Source organism: Rhinoderma darwinii, chromosome 4 (assembly GCF_050947455.1).
Source record: "Rhinoderma darwinii isolate aRhiDar2 chromosome 4, aRhiDar2.hap1, whole genome shotgun sequence".
Lineage (NCBI taxonomy): Eukaryota > Metazoa > Chordata > Amphibia > Anura > Rhinodermatidae > Rhinoderma > Rhinoderma darwinii.
In genome coordinates this window covers 104,084,867-104,093,728 of record NC_134690.1, presented here as the reverse complement: position 1 = coordinate 104,093,728, position 8,862 = coordinate 104,084,867, and positions in this window count along the sequence as shown.

Below are 8,862 nucleotides of genomic sequence, written 5' to 3'. Positions count from 1 at the left end.
TTGCGGGTGAATTGCGGCCGCAAAAACATGTTTGTGTGCATGGGGTCTTAGGTTGGGTTCTCACAGTGCGGACTTGCTGCAGATTTTGCCTGCAATTTGTAAGCTAAAACCAGAATTGGATCCAGGAGAGCAGACCTGTAAGGCCTTTCTTAATATATTTCTTCTGTTAAGGTTCCGTTCCTGGTTTTGGCTTAAAAAACGCATTCAAAATCTGCAGCAAATCTGCACTGTGGGCAGGGCCGGCTCCAGGTTTATGTGGGCCCGTGGGCGACATAGACTTAGTAGGTCCCTTTGCGGGGGAACTCACGGCGGCAGTAAAATGGCAGAAAACGTCACTTTGTGCCCCCATATAGACATTAGGCTCTGTTTATGCCCCATATAGAAGTTAGGCCCCCAGTTTGTACCCCCATAAATTGAGTGCCCTCTGTAGATAGTGCCACACAGCACCCTCCTCCCAGGTGTACCACAAAGCACCCTACTCCCAGGTAGTGCCACAAAGCGCCCTCCTCCCAGGTAGTGCCATACAGCCCCCTCCTCCCAGGTAGTGCCACACAGCCCCCTCCTCCCAGGTAGTGCCACAAAGCCCCCCTCCCTGGTAGTGCCACACAGCCACCCTCCCTGGTAGTGCCACAGAGCCACCCTCCCTGGTAGTGCCACACAGCCCCCCTCCCTGTAGGTAGCGCCTTTGGGGTTCCCTGTAGGAGTGGAATCCCCAGCCAGAGAATTACTGACGCTCTGGCTGGGGATTCTGCTTCAGGAGAAGTCCCTGACTTCACTGTCCATATATGGACAGTGTTGTCAGGGGCAATCCCAGAGCCATACTCCCGGGCAGAGCACTACTAGCACTCTGCCTGGGACCAGGGGCGTGGCTAAAGGATCATGTGCCCTGGTGCAAGAATTCAGATTAGGCCCCCCTACCGCTCCCCAACACCACCAGACCCCTGCGCACGTTGTGGCGATACGCGTGGGGCGCTTTATACCTCCATAACCACTCTGTTTGGACACTTCACTACGCCTTCAGGACTCATTTATTCAAATGGTCTGATGCAATATTCTTTTTATCTGTGTCTATATCTTTGTCATCATTACGTGAGGGTTATTTAAGGTAGGTTCATTTCTGGGGGAGTTAGTATTGGGTTGTGTTTGCGGAGTATTTTTGGTTAATAAATTTATACGCTTTATTATATATTCTTTGTGTCTATACACTTTTTGCCATATACATACCCGTGCGTGTTCTTTGTTTTCATCCATTGTAGTTTCTAAGGGTATGTGGCAACATTTATGGGGTGCCCGCTGGTGCATTTTATTCAGTTACAGAATACTTTCTGTACTACTTTTGTGGATTTTTTTCCCGCAGCGTGGGCATGAGATTTTCTAAATCTCATCCACTTTGCTGCTACTGTAAATGCTGCAGAATTTCCACACAGAATTCTGTTACATAAATTCTTCAGCGTTTGCGCTACGTGGGAGTAAAGTGGAAATCCAAGTGAAATGATCTGATGTGTCACAGATAAGTTTAAGATCACGCTGGCATAGAGCCCTGATTGCCCTTTATCACTACTCTGAGACTTATGTAAGTAGACATTATTATAATAGTAACTTGCTTATGTTGTGTCAGTTTTGTATGAAGATGTAATAGCGTGGCCATAGACGTGGTTGCTGTGTTCATAGCACTGCTCTCAGCTATAAACGGACATCGCTTATCTTTATCATTAACCTCTTCCCGGGCTGCTCCGCAAGAGTACGTCCTGCAGAGGGGTTAGTTCCCGCATCCAGACGTACTATTGTGGAGTAGATCCCGGCGCACACTGTCCTAATGGACAGTGTCCGGGAAACGGGAGGTCAGCTGTCCCTGACAGCTGACACTCCAGCCCTGTCAGTCAGCGGACCATCGCCGCTGATTTTGGCAATTAACCCCCCGGATTGCCGTCGCCGCATTTAAGTGGTTTGAAGCACATCGGCAGCCCCCACGAAGTGATCGGGGGGGCTACCGATGCTTGTCGTGGCAATCGGAGGTCAGACAATGACCTCCGGGTTGCCATGTACGGAAGCCTCGGAGGAGCAGCCTCCTGCCGCTCCTCAGGCTTCCTGTCAGTGTGACTGTCACGTCACAATGACAGTTGGAGTGCATTACACTACGTGTGTAGTGTAATGTACTCTAGCAGCGATCAAAGCTGCAAGCACTGGCTTAGCTATAGGGGTCGCAGCGGTCGCAATTGCGACCGGGCCCCGAAGCCAGGGGGGCCCACGGCCCCCCGCACCACATCAATAAAAAGTTACTATAGTAACTCGGGCCGCGGGCCCCTATTACTATAGTAACATACTTTACTTACCTTCCTGGTTCCGGATGGCAACGGAGGTCCTGACGTCAGGCGCTGTGCGCAGCGCATGACGTCACAGCGCTATGCGCCGCGCACAGCATCGAGACGACAGAACTCCCGCCGCGGCCGAAGAGGAAGGTAAGGTTAGCCCTGACTGGCGGGGACCGACTCCCGGGACCCGCCAATCAGCTGTTTTGAAGGGGCCGCAGCACTCGTACGAGAGCTGCTCCCCTTCATTCCTGTCACTTCATTCCGGTCACACTGTGAATCCGTGTCGGCGTTTCAAAGTGTGAGCGAGTAGTGAAATGAAGGGGAAGCAGCTCTCGTACGAGTGCTGCGGCCCCTTCAAAACAGCTGATTTGCGGGTCCCGGGAGTCACATCAGCTATTGATGGCCTATCCTGTGGATAGGCCATCAATGTTTAGGGACTGCACAACCCCTAAGCCTACGATGTAGCAGGCTTAGGGGGCCCATGAGACAGGATCACAGATTGTGTGATCCTGTCTGCTGGGCCCTGTATCTAAGCCAATCACATGGTAGGCTTAGATACATGGCCCATGTGTGATCCTGTCTGCTGGGCCCTGTATCTAAGCCTACCACACTGTGGGTTTAGATACAGGGCCCCAGCACACAGTAATCTTATACTGTATAAGATTACTGTCTGCTGGACCCTGTATCTAAGCCTACGTTGTGGTAGGCTTAGATACAGGGTCCCACAGACCGTATCACACATGGGCCCTATATCTAAGCCTAACACACGTGTTACTAATCATTTTTTGTGTGTTTTCTTACAGGTTCGGTCGTTGGACTACGTCGGATTCCAGGACTACTTCGATGACAGCTTTTTTTTTATTATCAATAAAATGGTTAATGAGGGTTGTGTGGTTTTTTTTTTTATTTTAATAAAATATTTTTTCTATGTCTTTGTGGTTTTTTTTAAACTATATTACTACCGCCTTAGTAATGGCCGCCGGCTGATTGACGACGTCCATTGCTAAGGCGGGGCTTAGTGTTAGCCGATGCAGAGGCTAACACTAACCCCCTTTATAACCCCGGTACCCACCGCCACCAGGGGTGCTGGGAAGAGCCGGGTACGATCCAGTACCTGACCATCTGTAGTGATGGTCGGCCACTGGGGTGGCCGCAGGCTGGTATTACCAGGAGGGGAAAGGCCAAAAACAGTGGCCCTTCCTACCCTGGTGATGCTAGGCTGCTGCTGCTTTATTGTATCTGGCTGGTTATGAAAAATGGGGGGGACCCCACGTCATTTAAAAAAAAATAAAAAATAATTGAAAAGAACGATGTGGGGTCCCCCCCAATTTTCATAACCAGCCAGATGCAACACAGCAGCAGCAGGCAGCATTACCAGGGTGGGAAGGGCCACTATTTTTGGCCTTCCCCAGCCTAATACTACCAGCCTGCAGCCACCCCGTCACTACAGATGGTCGGGTACTGGTTCGTACCCGGCTCTTCCCAGTACCCCTGGTGGCGGTGGGTACCGGGGTAATAATGGGGGTTAGTGTTGGCCTCTGCACCTGCTAACATTAAGCCTCGCCTTAGTAATGGACGTTGTCAATCAGCCGGCGGCCATTACTAAGGCGGTGATAATAACGTTTAAAAAGATACAAGCACATAGAAAACATATTTTATTGAAATAAATAACACAACCCTCATTAACCATTTTATTGAGAATAAAGAAAAACGCCGTCATAGAAGTCCTCGTATCCGAAGTCCAACAACCGAACCTGTAAAAAAACACAAACACACAAAAATAATCAGTAACACAAAGAAGCAGAATTATTATTCTTACCTGTCCTGGGTCCAGCGCTGGAGCCGCAATGTCAGCGAGCTGGGCCCTGTATCTAATCCAATCATGTGTGATACTGTCTGCTGGGCCCTGTATCTAATCCAATCATGTGTGATACTGTCTGCTGGGCCCTGTATCTAATCGTATCTTGTGTGATACTGTCTGCTGAGCTGTGTATCTAATCCTATCATGTGTGGTACTGTCTGCTGAGCCACGTTATCTAATCCTATCATGTGTGGTACTGTCTGCTGAGCCACTGTATCTAATCCTATCATGTGTGATACTGTCTGCTGAGCTGTGTATCTAATCCTATCATGTGTGATACTGTCTGCTCAGCCACTGTATCTAATCCTATCATGTGTGATACTGTCTGCTGGGCCACTGTATCTAATCCTATCATGTGTGATACTGCCTTCTGAGCCACTGTATCTAATCCTATCATGTGTGATACTGTTTTTGTTGGGCCCTATAGCTAATCCTATCCTGTGTGATACTGTCTGCTGAGCCAATGTATCTAATCCTATCATGTGTGATACTGTCTGCTGAGCCACTGTATCTAATCCTATCCATAGTTTATAGGGTCGTAGTGCTATAGATATGCTGTCTCTTATACACACACTTTTTTTTGGGCGGACACATATGTATTGGGGCTATTTCCCCTGACATTTTAAGCCCTGAGGGTATGTTCACACGGCAGCGTCTGTTACGGCTGAAATTACGGTGCTGTTTTCAGGAGAAAACAGCACCGTAATTTCAGCCGTAATGGCATGTGCAGGCGTCCATTACAGACGTAATTGGAGCTGTTTTTCTATGGAGTCCATGGAAAACGGCTCCATTTACGTCTGAAGAAGTGACAGGCACTTCTTTGACGCGGGCGTCTTTTTTACGCGCCGCCTTTTGACAGCGGCGCGTAAAAAAAATGACCGTCGGCACAGAACATCGTAAGACCCATTCAAATGAATGGGCAGATGTTTGCCAACGCTTTTGAGCCGCATTTTCGGACGTAATTCAATGCTAAAACGCCCGAATTACGTCCGTAAATAGGGTGTGTGAACCCAGCGTTAGTGACGCCCCGGCTGCTAGTGCTGCATTGTTGGGTCACTTAGGAGACCCAGCGATGCAGCTGAAAGCTGCGGACCGTCGGCCATGAGAAGTTTGCGGGGGGGGGCCCAGTAAGAATTCTTGCATCGGGGCCCATGAGCCTTTAGCTACGCCCCTGGCTGCAAGTCTAAGTGTCCCCTAGTGGGACAAGTGAAAAAAGTAAAAAAAAGATAATAAAAATGTTTTAAAAAAGTGTAAAAATAAAAGTTAGAAGTTATATAAACAAACACTTTTTTTCCTATAATAAGTCTTTCATTATAGGAAAAAAATGAACCCGTTAAAAAAAGTACACATATCTAGTATCACCGCGTTCGTAACGACCCCAACTATAAAACTATAATGTTATTTTTCCCGCACAATGAACACCCCAAAAAAAATCAATAAAAAACTACACCAGAATCGCTATTTTTTGGTCACCACCCCTCCCAAAATAGAGAATAAAAAGTGATCAAAAAGTCGCATGTACCGGAAAATAATACCGATAAAAACTACAACCCGTCCCGCAAAAAAACAAGCTCTTACACCGCTTTTTTGACTGAAAAATAAAAAAGTTACGGCTCTCAGAATATTGTGACACAGAAAATAAATTATTTTATAAAAAAGTGATTTTATTGCGCAAACGCTGCAAAACATAAAAAAAAACTATATACATATGGTATCGCCGTAATCGTACCGACCCGCAGAATAAAATATAATGGTCATTTATAGTGCACGGTGAACGCCGCAAAAAATAAACTAAAAAACATTGTCAGAATTGCTTGTTTTTGGTCACCCGGCTTGCAAAATTTTTTTATAAAAAGTGATCAAAAAAATCGCATGTATCCCAAAATGGTATCAATGAAAAGTACAGATTGTCCCACAACAAATAAGCCCTCACGCAGCTCCGGTGGTGAAAAAATAAAGACGTTCTGGCTCCCAGAATATGGCGGTGCAAAATGTGCAGTGTTTTCTAAAAGCGGGTAACATCCGACACCATTTATCAGTGCGACACCGGCCACGCATCTATGAATTATTATTTATTTACCGCATTTTTATACCCTCTTATTATGCCCTGATGTTCTCCGCACAGATTACATATACCCCCACATTATAAACTAAAATACCAGCGAAACCCAAAACAGAAAAACTACCAAGCAAAATCTGCGCTCCAAAGGCAAAATGGCGCTCCCTCCCTTCTGAGCCCTGCAGCGTGCCCAAACAGCAGTTTGCGCCCACATATATGGCATCGCCATACCCAGGAGAACCTGCTTAACGTTTTATGAGGTACTTGTCTTCAGTGGCACAAACTGGGCACGACATATTATGCACTAAAATGGCACATCAGTGCAAAATTTTAATATTCACACCATCCGCTGCGCATTAACCCCTTTGAGCACTATGACTTAATAGCGCGTCATGGTGCGGGGGTTGATGTATGGAGCCGGCTCACGTGCTGAGCCCGCTCCATACGCTGCGGGCGTCGGCTGTGTATTACAGCTGACACCCGGTACTAACGGACAGGAACAGCGATCGCTCTGTTACAGAAGCCTGTAAAAATAACAATATACTGCAATACATTAGTATCGCAGCATATTGTACCCGCGATCCAATGATCGCTGGTACAAGTCCTCTAAGGGGACTAATAAAATGTGTAGAAGAATTCAAGTTATTAGTAGTGAGAAAGAAAAAAAAGTTAAAAAAAAAAACCTTTTCCCATTTTTCTTCAAAAGTAATGTAAAAAAATAAACAGAATTGATATCGCTACGTCCGTAAAAGGCCGAACTATTACAATATGCCATTATTTAACTCGCACGGTGAACACCGTAAAAAACTTAAATAATTTAAACCGCCAAAATCTCTGTCGTTTTCGTTTTTGCCGCGCGGCGAAAGCTGTAAAAACGAAAACCCCAAAAAATGGAATGAGATTTTTTTCCTATATTCCTATATTTTCCTATTTTTTTTCAGTTTCCCAGTACTTTTTATTGCACTTTAAATGGTTTCAATAGAAACTACAATTCCTCCCACAAGAAATAAGCCCTCACATCACTCTACTGACGGAAAAAGAAAAAAGTTATGGCTCTTGGAAGGCGGGTAGTGAAAAACGAAAATAAGAAAGCAAAAAATGGATCAGTCCTGAAAGGGTTAATTCATTTCTAATGAAAAAAAAGTATGATCACATGTGGGGTATTTCCGTACTCGGGAGAAATTGCTTTATAAAAATTGGTTGTTTATTTCTCCTTTATTTCTTGTGAAAATGAGAAAATGCAACATTTTAGTGGAAAAAAATTGTGATATTAATTTTCTCCGCCTAATTCTAATAAATTCTGCAAAAGACCCGTGGAGTCTATATTCTCTCTATACTCCTAGAAAAATTCCATGAGAGGTGTTTCCAAAATTGGGTAACTTGGGGGGCTTCCACTGTTTTGGTCTCTCCAGGGCGTTGCAAAGGCGGCATGGCACCGAATAACAATCCATCAAAATCCGTGCTCCAAAATCCAAATGGCGCTCCTTCCCCTCTGAGCGCTGCCATGGGTCCAATCAGCAGTTTATTACCACATATGGGGTATTGCCGTAATCAGGAGAAAATGCTTTACAAATGTTGTGGTTCTTTTTTCCTTTATTCCTTGTAAAAATTTAACATTTCTATGCTTTTTCATAAAAAAAGTTGATTTTCATTTTCACTGCCTAATTCCACTAAATTCTGCAAAAAACCTGTGTGGTCAAAATGCTAACTATACCCCTAGATAAATTTCTTGAGAGGTGTCGTTTCCAAAATGGGGTCACTTTTGGGGGGGTTTCCCCTGTTTTGGTCTCTCCAGGACGTTGCAAATCGACATGGCACCGAAAACCAATCCAGCAAAATCCGTGCTCCAAAATCCAAATGGCACTCCTTCCCTTCTGAGCCCTGCTGTGGGTCCAATCAGCAGTTTATTACCACATATGGGATATTGCTGTAATCGGGAGACATTGCTTTACAAATGTTGGGGTGATTTTCTTCATTATTCCTTGTAAATATTAAAAATTTCTAAGTTTTTTCAGAAAAAAAGTAGATTTTAATTTTTACAGACTAATTCCAATATATTCTAATAAATTTAGCGAAAAACCTGTGCGGTCAAAATGCTAACTATACACCTATATAAACTCCTTGAGGGGTATAGTTTCCAAAATGGGGTAACTTTTGGGGTGTTTCCTCTGTTTTGGCACCACAAGACCTCTTCAAACCTGACAAGGTGCCTAAAATATATTCTAAAAAAAAAAGGAGGCCCAAAATCCACTGGGTGCCCCTTTGCTTCTGAGGCCTATGCTTCAGTCCATTATCACACTAGGGCCACATGTGGGATATTTCTAAAAACTGCAGAATCTGGGCAATAAATATTGAGTTGCATTTCTCTGGTAAAACCTTCTGTGTTACAAAAAAAAAAAAAGGATTAGAAATTAATTTTTGCAAAAAAAATAAAATTTGTACATTTCACCTCTACTTTGTTTTAATTCCTGTGAAACGCCTAAAGGGTTAAAACACTTTGTGAATGCTGATTCGAATACCTTGAGGGGTGAAGTTTTCAAAATGGGGTGACTTCTGGGGATTTTCTAATATATAAGGCCCTCAAAGCCACCTCAGACTGAACAGGTCCCTGAAAAAATAGCCTTTTGAAA